This window comes from Sapajus apella, unplaced genomic scaffold (genome assembly GCF_009761245.1).
Source record: "Sapajus apella isolate SASKATOON/1434 unplaced genomic scaffold, GSC_monkey_1.0 scaffold1, whole genome shotgun sequence".
NCBI lineage: Eukaryota > Metazoa > Chordata > Mammalia > Primates > Cebidae > Sapajus > Sapajus apella.
The window spans coordinates 62,231,023-62,250,422 of record NW_022436941.1 but is presented as its reverse complement, the minus strand read 5'-3'; the positions used below and the strand labels follow the sequence as shown (position 1 = coordinate 62,250,422).

The 19,400-nt window shown below is 42.6% G+C and overlaps 1 pseudogene; it reads right to left on the bottom strand.

The window, feature by feature from the left end:
* Window positions 1-379: 379 nt before the first annotated feature.
* Window positions 380-19,120, bottom strand: LOC116562704 (annotated as a pseudogene).
* Between the last annotated feature and the right edge of the window lie 280 nt (window positions 19,121-19,400).

The following is a 19,400-nucleotide window of genomic DNA, read 5'->3' as shown; positions in this document are numbered from 1 at the left end:
AATTAATGTACACGAGAAAGGGTGCTCTTACCTCTGTCTACTTGCACAATTCTATAGGGTTGAAAGCCCTCGGCCAAGGTTACACAAACACCACATTTAGAAAATAGCCATGTGTTTGCCACTTTGCACAGGCTGGAAGTAGCATGATCTAGTGGTCTTGCCTTGGATCAATTTGTGCCCTGGAGCTCCGATACCCACTAACTCAGAGCATGCTTTTAACAGAGTTATCTAACTTCTCATTCTTGGTCTGCCTTGCAGGAATGCAGGGAGACCAAGCTATGAATCCACCAAGTCTTGGTTTAAATTTAACATAAGGTTGGGCTGTCAGGGGTTGGCCCAGGAGGCTCCTTAATGCCTCTTTTTTTTTTTTTTTTCAGGCTTTTTTTCTTTTTCTTTTTTAATGACCAAAACAAAGCATCTAAAACCGCAGCTTCTGGAAGAACCACTTGTTCTAGCCCGTCTTGTATCTCTCCTCAAACTTGACCTTGGTCTCTTGTCGGGCCTTACATTTAAGGGCAAGATCTCTGAAGACATCCTTATTGACGACAGTTTTGTCCAAGGGGATGTCCACAGAGTACCTTGTGGGCATCAGGTGATTGTAGTTACAAACTTTCACAAAAGACTTGATCTTTGACCTCTTGGCGATCTTCTTCTTGCCCATGGCAGCTGTCACTTTGCGGGGATAGCGGTCAATTCCAGCCACCAAAGCATGGCTGTAGGGGCGATCTGAGGAGCCATCATCAATCGTTCTTCACGATGACGGCTTTGCGTCCAGAGTAGCGTCCAGCCAGGACAAGCACCACCTTCCCAGGTTTCATGAACTTGCCCATTTCTGGCGCCACCCGGGCCCTCGACCCCGAAGCCTTGGATGGTGGCAAATTGAAAGATTCAACACAAGCTTCTCTCCTTAATGCCTCTTGTAGTCTCAGCACTCTCTCCTAATCAAGCAAGGATAAGTGTTGGCTCTCCCCATGCTTAGCTATGGTCTCTATAGAGCTGTAGTAGTTAGGTCCTAAACTCTATGTGAGTCTAGGACAATAGTAAACTTAAATTTATATATATATTTTCAGAAAGTTTTTTTTCCTCAAAAAATTAAAAATATAATTATCATATGATCCAGCAATTCCACTTCTGGGTATGTGTCCAAAAGAATTCAAAGCAGAATCTTGAGGAGATATTTGTATAGCTGTGTTAAGAGCAGCATTACTCACAATAGCCAAGACGTGGAAGCAACTCAGGTATCCATCAATGGATAGAGAGAGAAACAAAACGTGTGTTTATCTATTATTCAGACTTAAAAACAGAATAAATATATATATGTATATAAACAAATGTGTATTTATATGAGGGATATATATTTTTTAAGGCTAAATAATATTCCATTATATTATAGTTATATCCTACAATTAATGGAACATAATTATATCCCATAAATAATGGAATATTATTTGGAGCCAATAATATGGAATAATAATTGGAATTCTGTGGAATATGGAATATTCCATAAATAAATAAATGTTTAGTTAAGGACCTTTAACTAGACAAATGGCATAATGGAATATTCTATAACTAATAGAATATAATTATATTCCATAAAGAATGCAATATTATTTAGCTTTAAAAAGAGAATATATATATTCCTTATATATAAATATAATATATAATATTTCTTGTGTATAATAATATAATGGAATATTATTTAGCCTTAAAAAGGAAGGAAATTCTGGCACATACTACAACATGGATGAACCTTGAGGACATTATGCTAAGTGAAACAAACCAGTCACAGAAAGGCAAATTCTGCATGACTCTACTCACAAGAGAGATTTAGAGTAGCCAGACTCATTCATGGGAACAGAAAATAGAATGGTGGTTGCCAGCATCTGGACAGAGGAGGCAATGGGGAATTGTTATTTAATGACGGTAGAGGTTCAGTTTTGCAAGATGAACGTTATGGAGATTAGTTGTACAACAATGTGAATATACTTAACACTAATGAATTGTACACTTAAAAATGGTTACAATAGTAAATTTGATGTTTTATGTATTTTATAATTTAAAAAATTTTAAAAAGAAGTCCCTCCTTTCCTCCCTCCCTTCTTTCCCTCCCTCCCTTCCTCCCTTCCTTCCTTCCTCCCTTCCTTCCATCTCTCTCTCATTACACAAGTAAAATATGAATGTAATCTTGTGGGTAAAAGATTTTTGCAAAATGTAAGTTATCCTCCTTTATTTCTCTCCCCAGGGATAACTACTTTGCCATTTGATGTGTATTTTCCAGTCTTTATCGGTAGATTTACGTACATTTCCTTCATGTACACGCAGACACGTGTATATATAAAAAATAAAATATATATGTAAGAATATACATTCAGCCGGGTGCGGTGGCTCAAGCCTGTAATCCCAGCACTTTGGGAGGCCGAGGCGGGTGGATCACAAGGTCAAGAGATCGAGACCATCCTGGTCAACATGGTGAAACCCCGTCTCTACTAAAGCTACAAAAAATTAGCTGGGCATGGTGGCGCGTGCCTGTAATCCCAGCTGCTCAGAAGGCTGAGGCAGGAGAATTGCCTGAACCCAGGAGGCGGAGGTTGCGGTGAGCTGAGATTGCGCCATTGCACTCCAGCCTGGGTAACAAGAGCAAAACTCCGTCTCAAAAGAAAAAAAAAAAAAAAAAAAAGAATATACATTCTTATATATATAGATATATATATTTCATTCTAAATGAGCTTAAACTTTATTTATTGCTCTGGGGCTAGCTTTTTTGCTTGAAGAAGACATTTAGGGTTTGTTCTATTCTACAGGATTTCTTCAAGATACAAGAGGTCCCCTTAGTCTCACTCTGGTGACTCCACCGTGGCTGCATATTCTGGGCAGAATACATCAGTTGTTTCTGAAGGTGTTTGCTGGTTCCACAGGTAGAAGGAACACAATGGCTGCTATCACCAAACCTCACGGCTAGGCTGAAACTTCAGAGCCCTTGCACTCAGCAGCATGGCCCTGGCACCACTGGAGCCAGATCATTGGCAGCAGAAGGGTTTTCTGTTGGAAGCTACCCATTTCCATCAGTGCAGTGGGCTCCAGCACAAAATGTTGTCTCCTACCACATGGGGTGGTGGGGACTTTGGGAAATGATAATCAGAGACAGGGAGCAACCGGGAGGCAAAGGGCAAATCATATCTGGGAAGGATTACCAGATAGGCTTTACCACTTTTATAAAATATGAACAACTGTATTGATCTGAGAAAAAAACTTCACCCTTTTAGCCTTTTCTAAATTGAGATGATAGCACTGTTATGCATTAAAAGATGTTATCAGTCCCAAAGAGCAAGTATGGTCTTATACCAACTAATATCTGCTAAAATGTACCTGACTGCATTGGAAATGTTGCAGCAGATTGGTATAGCCAGGAATAATGAACCGCTGCACCCCATTGAAATGTAATTACACAGCCCTCTTGTTCTTAAACCTATAAGGTGAAAGAAAGATGAATAGTGAAAGTAAAAATCGCTGACCCTTCAAACTTTAATTTACGTTATGCATTCGCTCGCCCTTCTGATAGGTTTTAGAAAGGTCATAATTTAGGGTATTTTGCAGTTGATAAATGATCTGTATGTTTGTGTTCACACGCACCGATTGATTTGTTATAGCCAAAATATTGTTTCTATAACAACCCAAGGGCCCTTAACTAGACAAATGGCAAACCGGAATCCAAGAGGAGGCAAAGGGAAATCTAGGCATGCCCAGAAGGGACTGGCCTTTGCCCAGAGACTCCAGGATGATGGAGTAGAGCACGTGGGTGAGGATGCAAAACTGTGGGAGGGGGAGGTGGTGGCAGAGCAGATGGAGCAGCGGCTTTGGTTCTTGGCAGGCTCCCGGTCGTGGTCTTTCCAGCCCGGCGTGGGTGGCTTCCACTGAAGCCGAAGCAAGTGTTGTCAAGACTTTCAAGTTGAGCTCCCTTTGGTGCAGAGTGGGCCAGTGGGGTTGTTAGGGCAATTTTCCCGCCTTTCCAGCCTTGGAAGAGACTCCTGTTTCCAGGCCCAGTTGATGCATTATGCATCAGGGCTGCCTGCAACTGACAGCCCCTCAGCCAACGTCGACTTGAAAAGCAATGGTGCTAATCAAAGCCGACACATTTGAATGTCCAGACACACACACAGAGAAATTTACTAATCAAAAAGTGTATTTCCTAGGGCTGTCTCCAGAGAAATCCGCGGGAAGAAATTGGAATAATTTATTAGCTTACAAGTTTTCGTTGACAGTTAGCCCAAAGCTATTTATCTCTGTAATAGAGAACGTCTCCAATGTGGCAAAATTGACCAAATCAAACAGCTTTGATCAGAAAATGAATCTGGCAAGCCTGCCTGTCGGAGGGTCCCCGGAGAAAAGGGGGAAACAAACAAAAAGATTTAACAAGTGGTCAATAGGAAAAAGAGAGCAAGAGAAAGAGACTTAGGAAAAGAAAAGAACAAGGGAGAATGAGAGAGAAGGAGGCAGAAAAACAAATTTTGCAAAACCATGGCCCGGCTCTGGACTGAATTGTTGTAGAAATAAATGATGTTTCACATCATAACATTTAACATGGTGCTTGTGCATTTTCTGAGCCCGGCAGCCCAAACTGAGATGTGATTTTTATGGTAACAAGATGATGACAAACTGCAGAGGGATGGGCCTTGCTGCTGCTGCTGGTGGCAGTGAGGAAATAAACGCAGGAAAATCCGGAGAAATGGCTCTACTGCTCCTGGACCCAGGATCAGCATTAGCCCATTAGAAGTGACAATCATGCTAACTGCACCCAGTCTGCCTCAGTGGGCATGAAGTGCTTGCCCATCTAGCGCTAATCTGGCTTCTGTGAGAGGCACTGTAACCACGTGTGAGTCTGAAGATTGGGCCTGTTCAGAGGCCCTTCTCCTTCTCCACTCATGGGCAGTGCCGGGGAGACTATTTGGTGGGAGAGTGGACATGGGGTGCCCTGATTTCTACCTTAACCTCATCTTTCAAAGTGTACAGGTATATACACTGCAGTCAAAGGAGGGCACTAAATACAGCTTTGAAGCCCAGTGTTAGGTGGATGGATGAGATAAGAATTATAAACTAGGAAAAACCCTCAAATCATCATAGCATTACTTTCCATACTAACAGTAGTCTTTCTCTATCATGCCAGTCAACCAGCTAACCAGGCTTAGACATCCTCAGCCATGGGCAACAACTCCACATGCTAACACCCAAGTGCACTCATTGGCAAGGAAGTTGCTGCATTCAACAGCCAAATAGTTAGAAGGGTGCTCCTGCAACCAACATATTTGTCCCCCAGATAAGTGCTGAAAAACCGTCATCAACATCGCCACTCACTTTATTCTAGAGAAGAGTTTATGTGAGCTTTTTGTGTTGAAATACACTTAGAAAATTGTTATGGAAAGTTGGCAAGACTGTCAATAAAGAAAAATAGTAAAATGTAGAGGAAGGCTTTCACCACAGCACCCTCTGAGTTAGAATTATTTAGTGAGTACATTGTTAGATGAAGGCTTGAAAGGGTCAAGTTGACTTGAAAGGGAGCACCAGCTCTGAAGTCGGAGGACCTAGCTGATTCCCCAACTGTGTATCTTAGGACCCACTTTCCTTCTGTCTGGAAACCCCAGGCTTTGGCCCTGATGAACATTCCCTTCATTGCAGGGTTTGTGATGGGAATTAAGAGAGACAATTACTAGCGCGCACTTTGTCAAATAATTAAAGCCCTAAACAAATAGTAGAGATTATTACTACTATTTTGTCCTGGTAGGAAGAGAATGATCAGCAACTTTGATCAACCAAGTTCAACTTAATTGCAGGAACCAAGCTACGGACTCCGAGAGTTCACCTACCAGCCATGATTTTGGGGTTTTCCTTAGTAACAGTCATTATGTCACTTTTAAAAAAATTTTTTTCTTCCAGAGAACAGAGTCACAATCTCACAGGAAGAGGTTGGGCAAATATCCAGGGCTTCTAGAGATTGTCCCCTTTTGGCCACACGTCCTTCCTCAGACATTTGCAGGAGATGGAGTTGGCTTTAAATCCTTTCGGGCTCCCAATTCAGGCTTAAGTCCCCATGTCTGATCCATATGTCAGTGTATTCTTGGAGCTATAACCCCTGGCTAATTGAGTACAAAAGGTGGCTCTGCAATTTTGCTTGATCAACCAAGTCCAACTTAATTTGCTTCCTAAAGGACTTAGTGGACAGTATCTGAAAGTGAAAGTATACCTAAACCATTCAAACAAAGACAATGTGGTTTTGTTGATATTTTACACAGGCACAGGGAAGAATAACATTTTAGCCAGTCTTGGTTTTTTTTCCTATGATAGCAAGTAAGGCAACTTAGCTTTATTTGACTAAAATTTTCAGCCTGTATGTCTACGTTGTACAGGGTAATGGGTTAGCTTGAGTGTTTGGATTGGATCCTCCTATGAAGGTATCCAGATTGGCTCTCATTTACAAGAATTATATGTTAATACCCATCTTGACACTGTGGTGGCTGCACACCACAGATTTGCACAGTATCTCCCTAGAGTTTCCCTTGGAGCCTCTCTCCAAAGCAGTCATGCCTCTGATCCATGTTTCATGCTCCTCCTGGGAATGGAAGCAACACACTGCCTCTGCCGTCTCCACAAGCCCCCTCGCCCTAGTCCCTGGCAGCCCCACATCTTGTCTAGGTGGGACTCTTACAGTGTTGATGTGTGTTCTCTTTTGTTGTTGTTTTGTTTTCCTTTGCTTTTTGAGACAGGGTCTTGCTCTGTTGCCCAGGCTGGAGTGCAGTGGCACGCTCACAGCTCACTGCAGCCTCAATCTCCTGGGCTCAAGCGATCCTCCCATCCCAGCCTCCCAAGTAGCTGGGACTGTGGGCATTCACAACCTGGCCTGGCTATTTTTTTGTTGGTGTGTACTCTTCTATTTGACAAAACAAAGCAGTCAAGTTCTGTTTAATGGCCTTGCTGTCATGGCTGAGGACATGACAGGGAGCTTCTAGGGTGCATCAGGTCTAAAATGGGTTAAAAAGGTTTAAGATTTGTCATAGCCAGCTTGCTTCTGCCTCCACCTCAAAGTATTCTGAACGGTGTAAAAGCCATTGACCTACCAAATAAGGAGACACTTCAAATGATTCCTAGTATGAATTCATTTTTTTTTCTCTTGCGTAGCAGATGAATTATCTAGTATTAGAGGCCCAGAATGAAGGCTTCAGAATTTTGTGAAGGAAAAAGCTACAGCTCTCTTATTCAAGGCATTTCTGAAATCTTGGCCCTGCAATTCTGTTAAATCTTTACCTAAGCAGGAAACAAAACTTAGGGGAACTGAGCTTGGCCTCAGGAACTAAGCACTCAAACTAATAATTCAGGAATTTCCATCTTGTATTCTGAGGCTCTAGAAATGCTAAGTGTTTCTGAAAACTACCCCAATGCTGCCTGTTATTGAATGCTCAGTTAGAGGAAAGGAAGGGGGTTCGAACGTAAGGAAGGTTAAGTGGGAGAGAGCAAGACAATAATTTGGGAAACCATTTTTCTTAGAACACACAATATGACTTTTTCCCCCACAACCTTCCCCCTCATGTATCCCATCTACCTATAGGATTAGGTTGAGATTGGAATTTGTAGCATTTTCCACTGCTTAAAATTAAACTGAAAGCTGTAAATGACATTCTCAAAATCCTGATCTCCCAACAAACTTCACCTGTTCTGTAAAAGCATAATCATGTATAATATATATATATATATATATATATACACACACACACACACACACACATATATATATATATTCCACCAGGACTTTAACTAGATTCCACATTTCTTTTGACCTTAAGGATTCTATTTCAAAGCTATTAAGTTAACTAAAATGTGTAAATGGCCTACATTAGCTTTAATTATATAATCATATAGTCAGGAGCAAATGAATCGGTATGAATAAGAACATAATTGAAAGAAAGTACCCATTCTAAAGCTTGACATGGATGAACACTTTGAAAGATACCACAAAATAACTTACCTCTGCCTCTTTAATAGGGTTAATAGACTCTTAAATATAACAGCAACGCTTTCCACAAATTTTGACTATATTGGGGATCACTGTAAATAAAAAACTGAGCAGAGGCTCTTCTCTGGATCATGGTATTCTTGTTAGAGAGATCCTTACAGTTTATCAATAACTATGTTCTGAATAAAAGGAATTCACCCCAAACCTTGCTTCTGACACTTCAAATGAAGTACCTTTTAAAAGCTTGGTTTACAAAGAATCTTCCATTTCTAACATTCTCCTAACCAGAAAAAAAAAATGTATAGTACTAATTCTGCTCAATCATCACCCGCCTTCATCATCTTCTTTTTATTCTCACAGTTATGCATGTCCAGTGGGAACTGAGAAAGTGAAGAACGTCCACTGTAACACCTCACATCTGTTATGAGACCCTGAGTTTTACAGAACCCAAATGTACAGGCTCTCAGGCCCCATGAGATTTTATTTATTTATTTATTTTGAGACAGAGTCTTGCTCTGTCACCCAGGCTGGAGGGCAGTGGCATGATCTCAGCTCACTGCAACTTCTACCTCCCAGGCTCAAGTGATTCTCCTGTTTCGGCCTCCGAAGTAGCTGGGATTACAGGCGTGTGTCACTGTGCCTGTTATTTTTGTATTTTTGGTAGAGGTGGGGTTTCACCATGTCGGCCAGGTTGGTCTCAAAGTTCTGACCTCAAGTTATCCACCCACCTTGGCCTCCCAAAGTGCTGGGATTAGAGGCGTGAGCCACCGCACCCGGCCAGCTTATTCTTAATAAATTGTTTTGCTCCCCTCTTGGCCATAGTCACAAACACTATTCTGCAGCTTGGTCCATCCTGTCATTGTGGGCACTTGCAATAGTCAGGATGGGCTAGTCACACTATGAAACAAGTCTTATTCATAGGACAGACCCAAAGCAGATTGGCTGGGAGGCTCTGCTTACCCTAGTCACTCAGGGACTCAGGCTGACAGAGACTCCACCATCTCATTATTAGATTTTAAATCAACATCAAAATATAATGCCTCAAGATCCACCATAGCAAAGAAAGAGGGCATGAGAAGTTACAACATGGCTCTTAAACGCACTCGCCCAGTAGTGACATAAATCCCCTCACCTTTCCTTTTTTTTTTTTTGAGACGGAGTCTCATCTTGCTCTGTCACCCAACTGGAGTGCACTGGCATGAGCTCGGCTCACTGCAACCTCCACCTCCTGGGTTCAAGTGATTCTCCTGCGTCAGCCTTCTGAGTAGCTGGGACTATAAGCATGTGCCACCACACTCGGCTAATGCTTGTAATTTTTTTTTTAGTAGAGATGGGGTTTTGCCATGTTGGCCAGGCTGGTCTTGAACTCCTGGCCTCAAGTGATCTGCCCACCTGGGACTTTCAAAGTGCTGGGATTACAGGCCCCCCTCACCTTTCATTGGCCAAGGTGAGTCACATGGCCACACCTGACTTCAAGCCAGCCCTCCCCCATGCCTGGAGGAAGAAAAGAACCAGAAATCTTAGAGAGCTGCAGTCATGTCTACAAAAGAACTCTTGGTCACAAGGAGGAAGGAGCACTGGGCTGAGAGTCGAGGGCCTTTATCCTAATACTGGCTCTGCCGCTGTATAAGCTCATGGCCTTGTCCTCTCTCTTAACCCCAGGACTCCTACATCCTCCTCTACAAATGATGGCTTGAGGCAGATGGTCGCCTCTCTGATTCTGCACCAGAACAAATGTATTACATTTGCCAGATTTCAGGTCCCACATGCTTGGGAGCTGGTCTGTGGGGTCATCTCCAATGAAAGCCAGCAGCACAGAGAGGATGCTGTAGGTCCTCATGGAAACGGACTCATTCGTACCCATGATAAGGAAGCTGGCTGGAGTCCACCCATTCTGAGTTTTGAGATAGTCCAACCAGCACAATGAATGTGTCAAGGATTCCATGTCACACAACAGATTTTGTTAACTCGCTTTGACAAAGGCATTTTACTTTTAACTGCTTGTGACAGCAGCTCACAGTTTACCCATGAATGTGCCTCACATACAGGTGTTTCCCACTTCATATAATAGACATGCATGTTTCTTTAAAAAAAAAGAGAGTGAAAATTTTAAAACCAGAAAAATCACTGCTTGAGTTTACGGAAAATCACATTAGTTAAAGGAATTCAATGACAAAAGTCTTTTGAGAAAGTGTGAAAGATCATTCGTGGTTTTATTTTTTTCTCATAAGTCATTGCTTCTAATAATATTGAGAGTTACCCGGCACAGTACAGAAAGCACAGTAAAGACATTCAATGGTATTTGTGAACGGAATGGATAAAACTCAGTTTTCTATCTGTGGTTGACCTGCATTTTCATAAATTAATGATACTTATATCTGTATCACACTTCCTAGTGAATAAGTCTTACATTTACCTGGGACAGGAGTAGAAAGAGCATAAATTTTGGTGTCAGGCTGGTGTTCTTATTGTGGGTCTATTTCTTAGCAGCTGTGAGTTTGGACACATTACTTCACCTCCTGGAGCATCCATCATCTCATTTGTGAAATATGAGTGATGCCAGCTTCTCATGATTCTTGAAAGAGTGTGATGACAGCCTTATGGGTTTTTTCTTTCTCTTTTCTTTTAGAAATGGCATCTACTTTGTCGCCCGGGCTGGTCTCAAACTCCTGATTTCAGACAATCCTCCTGCCTCAGCCTCCCAAAGTGCTGGAGTTCCAGGCATGAGCCCCTGCACCCTGCCCAGAGCCTGATGTTAATATGTCTATTACAGGACCTGACATGAAGAAGAGACAGTAAGAGGTGATTGTCCTTCCCTTTTCTATGAAGCAGGAAGGGAAGCTATTGTTATCTTCATTTAACAGGTGAGAAAGCTGAGGCCCAGAGAGATAAAGGGGCTTGCCCAAAGTCTCACAAATAAGGATTGGAACCCCAACTTGTACCTCGCTTTTCAACATGCCACCTCACCAGCCCACACAGGAAAGCAATGGCTGTGCACTGCGATATTTGTACAGGATGTATATAGTACGTGATTTAGGGCTGACACGCCTTGTCTTACAGATGGTGTTTTACGTGACTTTTCCCTGCCTTTCTGCCTGTGGTGCTCATGCCCTAGAGTTGGGGCCAGGTCTTGTGCCCTCACAGGATCTTTCTCTGCATCTTGGTGGTAGGTGCTCAGCAAGTGCTGATTCACTAGCCCACTTTCTTTTCTTTCTTTTTTCTTTTTTTTTTGAGACTGAGCGAGACTCTGTCACCCAGGCTAGAGTGCAATGGTGCGATCTCAGATCATTGCAACCTCCACCTCCCAAGTTCAAGCGATTTTCCTGCCTCAGACTCCTAAGTAGCTGGGATTATAGGTGCGCACCACCAAGCAAGGCTAATTTTCATATTTTCAGTAGAGGCGAGGGTTTTATCATGTTGGCCAGGCTGGTCTTGAACTCCTGACCTCGTGATCCACCCACCCCGGCTTCCCAAAGCATTGGGATTACAGGTGCGAGCCATTGCGCCTGGCCTCCCACTTTCAAGTTCTTACAAATCTGTCCACCCAGAGAGGACACAGTAGCACATTTAACAATTAAGAGAAAAGCTTGGTTTTCAGGAACTTTTGTCATCTGAGTTTGATAATTAAACAGGGCATAATAATGCGTAATGCATTTTAGGGTACGGTAGAAAAAGAATAACACTACCTAAAATGTTCAAATGATGAATTAAGTGTTCTTATTTTTAGGGACAGCCTCCCAGTTTTCTCTCATGAGGAACCTGGCAGGCGGTTATAGCCTGACTAGTACACATTCTTTAACAGAGAGAGGCTGAGCACTGCTAGGCGGCAGGCACGGACCTATGCCCAGGCCGTAATGCTGAGACAGGCATAACCCCTGAGCGTGGAACTTATGTGGGACAAGGCAGTCAACAGTTAAATACACAAAGTATTTATAAGTTACAATAAATTAAACGAAGGAAAAGACGAGGAACTAAGAGACAGCCTCCTTGGAGGATCTCATTTAGATTAGGAGGTTGGGGAAAGTCTCCATGAAGAAGTGTTATCTACACTGAAACCTGAGAAAAACTGGTAGAAATCAGGCCAAAAGGGAGAGAAGAAGCATTTCAGACAGAGGGATCAACATTGTGGAGGCCCTATGATGGGAGCAAGCTTAGAATTGAAGCTCTCAACCTAGACTTTCCCCACGCTCCTCATCTAAATGAGATCCTCCAGTGAGGCTGTCTCTTAGTTCCTCATCTTTTCCTTCGTTTAATTTATCATAACTTCTATTCTCTGTATTTAACTGTCGACTGTCTTGTCTCCCATAATGAGGTTAGAGGCCACAGCACAGGGAAACTGGACACACGTAGGTAATGGGAGCTGGGCCAGGACCAAATTCAATTGCCAAGAATGGCAGTCTCCCCCCAGCAAAAGCCTAAGACTTGCCCAGACTTAGGAAGTTGTCATCAAGCCTGTCTTTCCGGCAGACCTCAAAGTCTTGTCAGTCCAGAGAAACTTCAAGGGCAGCAGACAAAATCCCAGGCCTGAGAAACCTCTTTCCTCTCTTTGTACCTCCCAATTCCCCATCTAGGTCCTGAGCCACAGGGGATTGTGTGATTTCAGTGAGGTATGGGAAGAGCATTTTCCCTTCCCATCAACTCAGTCCCGTTTCCTGTAGTGCACACGTGAGCGTGGGGAGGGAGGAGAGGGAGAAAGAAGGCTTGCCCTGGCAGTATTCATTCACTCTCTGAGGCATGACATTTGATTACCAGTCTTTTAACATGCATGACAGCAAATGCTAATATTTGCTACAGAATTATCTAGCCCCCTTTTAAATCCGTCTACAGTGTTAGGCTTTTTGACCCCTGGGGTAGGGAATGCCGCAGGCTGACTTCATGCTGCTAGACATTGTTGCCTCCTCCATAGCAATAAAGATTTTCTTGAAATGCAACACATAAAAACAAAGAAAATGCCAGATTTCCGGGAGTAAATACTAAAGTTCATTAAAGCACATGCTTACTTCATACAACAACAAGCTAGCAACCATTCTCCAATTTCCCACCTAAAACTTCAGTTAGTCTTCTGTGCATAGATGTCTTTTCTGTTGTGACTGCCATTCTTGGCTCATCGTTCTAAAGGGGATGTTAGAAATAAAAACAACAACCATCCCTGGTCAATATGCTTATTACCTTTCACATCTTTCTCAACTTTTTCCAAACTTACTGGTAGACCAGAAAGAAATTAACTTCTTTTAGGCTTGAGTTCCATTGTCTAAAGATATGACCATTTTCTCTCTCTCTCTCTCTCTTTTTCTTTTCTGAGATGGAATTTCACTCTTGCTGCCCAGGCTGGAGTACGATAATGAAATCTCAGCTCACAGCAACCTCCATCTCCCAGGTTCAAACGATTCTCCTGCCTCAGCCTCCTGAGTAGCTGGGATTACAGGCATGTGCCACTATGCCTGGCTAATTTTGAAGTTTTTTTAGTAGAGACGGGGTTTTTCCATGTTGGCCAGGGTGATCTTGAACTCCCGACCTCAGGTAATCTGCCCCCCTTGGCCTCCCAAAGTGCTGGGATTACAGGTGTAAGCTACTGTGCCCGGCTGGGTATGACCATTTTCTAATGTTTAGTTGGCAGGGTGCTTGGGGGCAGTATCTGAAACTGTCAGCTGGAGGAGGGGCAAACTTGAATTTCAAAAGCAGGAGGCACCCCAATCTCCCACTCCAAAATTTTAACAAGCCACCTCTCACTGCTTCTTGTAATATCCATTAGAGTCCTAAAAACCATCATCTAGCACAGTATCTTTTAAATTGTTGGCAAGGAGCCACTTTGGAAGGGTGGGCTCCCTCTGCTCTCTTCCCACCTCCTCCCAGATGGACCTGTGCTGTTTGTTAGGATGGCTTTTGTTCCTCATTGTTCAACTACACCTGGCATAGTGCTTTTGCTCTGTTATAAGGCCATCTCAAAACACTCTTTCTTTGTAACGTAAGCTTTGCTCGTGCTGAAACCTTGCCTTTCATTTGCTCTCCACAGCACTTGTCACACTGCATAATATAACCTAGACAATAGCAGCATGCAAAGAAATAACAACTGAACATAACCATCCACTGTGGAACCACTAATGAGTGCCCTACCTTTTGAGGGCTTCTTACAAACTAAAATACAGACAAGGATAAAGGGCAAAACTGCAGGAAAAGTCAATAGAACCTCACACTGTGACGACTTAACCTGTCTCATCAACTCAGATTTCTGAGTTGTATCACCAGCCAGGACCTTCTCTACTTGTGTATAGCCAAGTGCCATGTCAGAGCATGGCCAAAAAAAAAAAAAAAGTGAATGAACAAATGAAGGAAAGAAAGCAAGAAAAGAAAGTTGCTTTTTCTCCATGCTGAGTGAAGACAGAAATTTACAAGTCATAGTTCATGTTGAAGGTTGTTTCACATTTTCTAAATACTATAAAGACATTAAAATCAGTATAATCACATGAAATCAGCTCAGTTTCATAAATGTGTAATGAAAAGAAGCAATTTTGTTGTAACCATTTTTAAAAATTACACATAGATAATATCTATGGTTTATGCTATTTCTGCCACTTTGATTAGTATTTTTATTTCTTGGGTATATTAGGTTAATGTTCAAGGTCCATTCTGTTTTTCAGCTTATAAAATTAATGTCTAAATGCTAGCATAAGGGAAAGCAAACCTTATACTGGGGGCTCTGTCACTTCCAGTGACTGGAATCAACATATCCAGCCAATCACACAACACTTCTCAAATGTCAAAATAATGGCATTTGTTCTCCTAATATTTGTTGAGGGCTTACTATACCAGGCACTCTCCTAAATGCTCTGATGTGCTAGTTTTATCCTCATGATAACTTTATGAGGTAGTAAATACTAGTAGCCCCTCATGGTTAGGTGAAGACACCGAGCTCAGAGAGGGTAAGTCAGTTGTCCAAGGTCGTAGCATGACATCGCCTTCAGAGCCCAGGCTCATCTTGACTGATACCCAACACCGCCTCCATGATGGATCTGTGCTATAATGGAGGAATCACTGGAGAAGTTACTGGTGACACACGAACCACACTGAAATCATATGACTAAAGAGGTTGAGATTTGGAGCAGTTACAAAGCCAGATTTGTAGACAAATTTCCCAATTCTGCCTACTGACTGTCTGTGTCCCTACCAAGTTCTTCTGGAAACAAAATGCACTCCCCTCTCCATACACCCCTAATGTGATTATTAAGGGCCTTGACTTACTCTTCTAGGACCCAACACCTCACTTCTTGCCCTGGCTGCAGGATTTGGGGCCGGGGCGAGCCCCTTCACTATTTCCTTTAGCAAATATTTAGCTGTTGGTGTGAGGGATAGCCAAGGTAGTAGCAAGAGGCGCTGTTGAGGGGGCTTGGCTGGGGTTGCAAGACTCCAAAGGGCCTGTGATTCAGTTTCGCCAATTTCACATCTTTAACCCAGAGCCAGGCATGAATGGAAACTCGAAATTCATATTCAATTTTCTAGTATGATTTCATAAAACAAAAGCAAAAACATCTCATTTAAGAACACATAAGACATTTTCTTATATGCAAAGTAACTTGAAGTAGAATATTTATTTTATTTTATATTTTTTGAGACGGAGTCTCACTCTGTCACCCAGCTGGAGTGCATTGGCATGATCTTGGCTCACTGCAACCTCTGCCTCCCATGTTCAAGCAATTATCCTATCTCAGCTTCCCGAGTAGCTGGGACTACAGGTGCATGCCCCTATGTATGGCTAATTTTTAGCAGAGACGGGGTTTTGCCATGTTGGCCAGGCTGTTCTTATGTGATCCACCCACCTCGGCCTCCCAAAGTGCTGGGATTACAGACGTGAGCCACTGTGCCCAGCCAATTAACTAGAACAGAAGTTTTATTACCTTCTATGAATATGCCTCTTTTTACTATAAGGCAAATTCATAGCTTTGCTGCAAGTTCAGAACCAAATTTTGTAGAAAGGGCACCTGATAGCTAGCTATCTATCCCTCATTTAAAAAATCCTTTACAGGGTCTTCTGCTACACCCCCTGGCTGCCAACAGCTAGAAAAGCAAGAGTTTCTCGGGCAGTGAATGGCTGTGCATTGAGGTACTTAGAACCACCCATGCCCTATTCATTGGTTCTACTGAGAGAGATCCAAAGAAAGACAAGGACCTGGTTCCTGCCTACAGGCAGTAGATGGAAAAACAAAGCAGGCTTTTGTGGCATAGCTAGAGAAAACTTCCAAAACAACATATATGATTAACAGTGTTTGGTTCTGGCTTTCAGTGAATTCAGGGTTAGAGGGGTACTTTAGTCAGTTAAGCTGCTTAAAGACGGGTATAATTTTTGGATGATTATACTAAATATCTATCTTGTAAAAAGAAAGCTGCATAATTGTACGTCCTAAATTTGGGAAGGGTGTGGGCAGCATGAACGGGCTCTTTGTAAATCAGCTAAGAGCACTGAGAATGATTTACCGTGTACTCTGGGCAAGCTCATTTCCCCTTTGGGCCTCAGTTTCCTCATCTGTAAAAGATGGGGTTCAACTGGAAAATTCTGAGGGTTTCTGCCAACTCTGCCAATCCTGAGGGTAGGGACTCTGGCTGTGTCTCCATGTACAGCAGTAGGCCAGGTCTGCAAACTGCTCCAGTTTGTGGAAGAATCTACTCAGCAGGAGAGGGTATACGCCAGCTATGCCCTGACAGACAGGTGACGAGGTCATTTCCAGCCAAAGTTCCTGAGGCTATTTTCATATAATGCTTACAACAACATTTCCTTACCTTGGTACATCTTCCCTGAGGGGCTTCATCAAACTTCAGGACAGATGGCATCCCTCACTTTTGCTAATTTGAAATCCTAGCAACATCTTTACGTTCTCTCCAACTTTTAAGTTGTTTGATGGAGTTGCCCAATGTTCTTTCTAAACTCATATGCTCTCATTTATCTATTTCCCTAGGATCTCTGTCTCTCTCTCATGTTCAGATTAAGTTATACAATCAATTTTATTATCCTCCACTCTCCACTCAAATAAAACCTAAATTTTATCATCAAAGTATTTCTGGGAGATATTAATAATACATTATAAAAGTTAAAGTCGTTTTTTGTTTTTGTTTTTGAAATGGAGTCTTGCTCTGTCACCCAGGCTGGAGTGCAGTGCCATGATCTCACTCACTGCAACCTCCACCTCTCTGGTTCAAGCCATTCTCCTGTCTTAGCCTCCCAAGTAGCTGGAATTACAGGCGCCCGCCACCACAACGAGCTAATTTTTGTATTTTTAGTAGACATGGGATTTCACTATGTTGGCCAGGCTGGTCTTGAACTCTTGATGTCGTGATCCGCCCACCTAAGCCTCCCAAAATGCTGGGATTACAGATGTGAACCATTGTACCCAGGCAAGTTAAAGTCATTTTTAATTAACACCATACTATGCTCATGATTATATTTTCATAGAGTTCTTTAAACATATGGAATCCTCATGAAAAGTGGAGTTTGGAGATTTTTCATTATACTTTTTCCAGATTATAATATAGTAGACTTCTCCCATTAATGAGGTATGTTCTGTAGCTGCTTTCTTCCATGAAGCTAGGAGAACTACTATTGATACATTTTAGCATTTCCCAAGTATATCCCAACTAACACCATGCAAATACAGAGCAAGGGCACCCATAATCTCTGCAGTACTTTGTGTGCAATGTTTGATATTGGGAAACAAGTTTCTAGAATTACACTAATTAATTAAATTAATTAAATATCATATAGTTAAGGTACAGGTCTCTGTCATGATAGTTGAATTCAAAACCATAACCTTTAGTTTTAACTAGCATGAAAGTCGTAGGCAAGAATTTCTCAAAACACATCCCTCTTGGACAGAAAATTTTATCTATGCAGTCTGAGAGCTTATTTGCCTATGAAAATGTTTATTTGGCTTCTGGAAAAAGGAAGAGAGTCTTTACACTGCAGGGAAGATTTACCCAAATCAGTCTGGCCCTTGTGACTGACCTCAAGGATCAAGTCAATAAGAAAATATCAAGTCAGCCACAAAACTGCTTAATATATTTATAAACCAAGTTAACAGGCAAATGGGCTAAAACCATCAAGCCAATTTAGGTTTGTGGACAGTCTTTGTTTAAATCCCAGTAGAACAGAGGCTGCTCATCATCCCCCGTCACTGCAAATAGCAACAGAACTTGGTGCAGGTTGCTGCAAACTTCAAAAACAAAGCTTCTCGTCTACCACAGGAGAGGCTCCTAAGCGCCCTGGCAGGAACAGTGCAGGGAAGCTGGAGGAGGGTCCCCGTCTCTATCAGCTCCAGGGTGCCATCAGCCTCAGGCTTGCCAAGGGGCACCTTTTGATTCAGAGGAGCATGTTGCTAAGAGAAGGGGAGGCATTTCTGAATCTTAGCATCTCTGCTCGGTGAATGTTTTCCAAATAAATGCTCTATCTCTTGTCTGGTAATAATTCCACAACCCTTCTATGTATTTGTGAACAATCACACCTGTTGACACAAGATGGTCACAAGAAAAGCCCTGAAAGATGGAAGGAGAAGCCATTGAATTTGTTTGTGCTCTTACTTATTTCCAAGAGAAAGGTGGCATTGCAGCAATCCATTAAAGCCACGTACCACATCAAAGCTAAAAAGCTGTCACATAAAAGCACCACCTGTAGCCACTCCTTTGAAAGGAAAGTCCTTGGCAAACAATGGCCAGAGTGAGCCAGTTTAATCAGGCAGGAGTCAAGACCACTGAGACATAAATTAAGCATTCATCCTTGAGTAGCAGCCAAGCAGCCAAAGCCCCCATAATCCCAATTAATCCCATTTTGTGCAGTTGCCCTTGGGCCAAGGGCAGAGGGGAAGGGAATCTACACACGCTGGTTCCGCATCAGCTCTTTACCTTTACAGGGGGTGGGTCTATAATAAAAGAGAGCACCTATGCAAGTGTTCCCATTCTGATGTCGTCGGAGCAACTGCAGCCCTCCCCCGCCTGGCTTCTGTGATCTGTCAGCAAGAACTTACTTCAAGGGCATCCTACACTTTTGGAGAGTTAGGTGCTTGGGCTCCTTTGGAGACAGACATGATTCTGTTTCATTCTCCTTTGTTTGTACAACTGAACCGACTTCTCATCACCCACTCCTGCAGTCACACAGAATGAATGAATGCTCTACAATCTCTCTGGAAATCATTTTTGCCACAGATCCTCTGCTCTGGCAGAAAAGTTACCTAGCTTCCCAGGGATAGCAAATTTCCTTCCAGAGAGCAGCTATTCTGTTTGCAGACAGAGTCAGCCTAGTGAGGCTGCTGCTTACCTCTCTCACTCCTTGTGGGAAGGACATGGCAGTCTGAGCTCTGAAAACTCACCCTCCCGTTGGCTGCAGAGTCACTGTGCTCAGGCCCTCGGGTCCCCTTCTCAC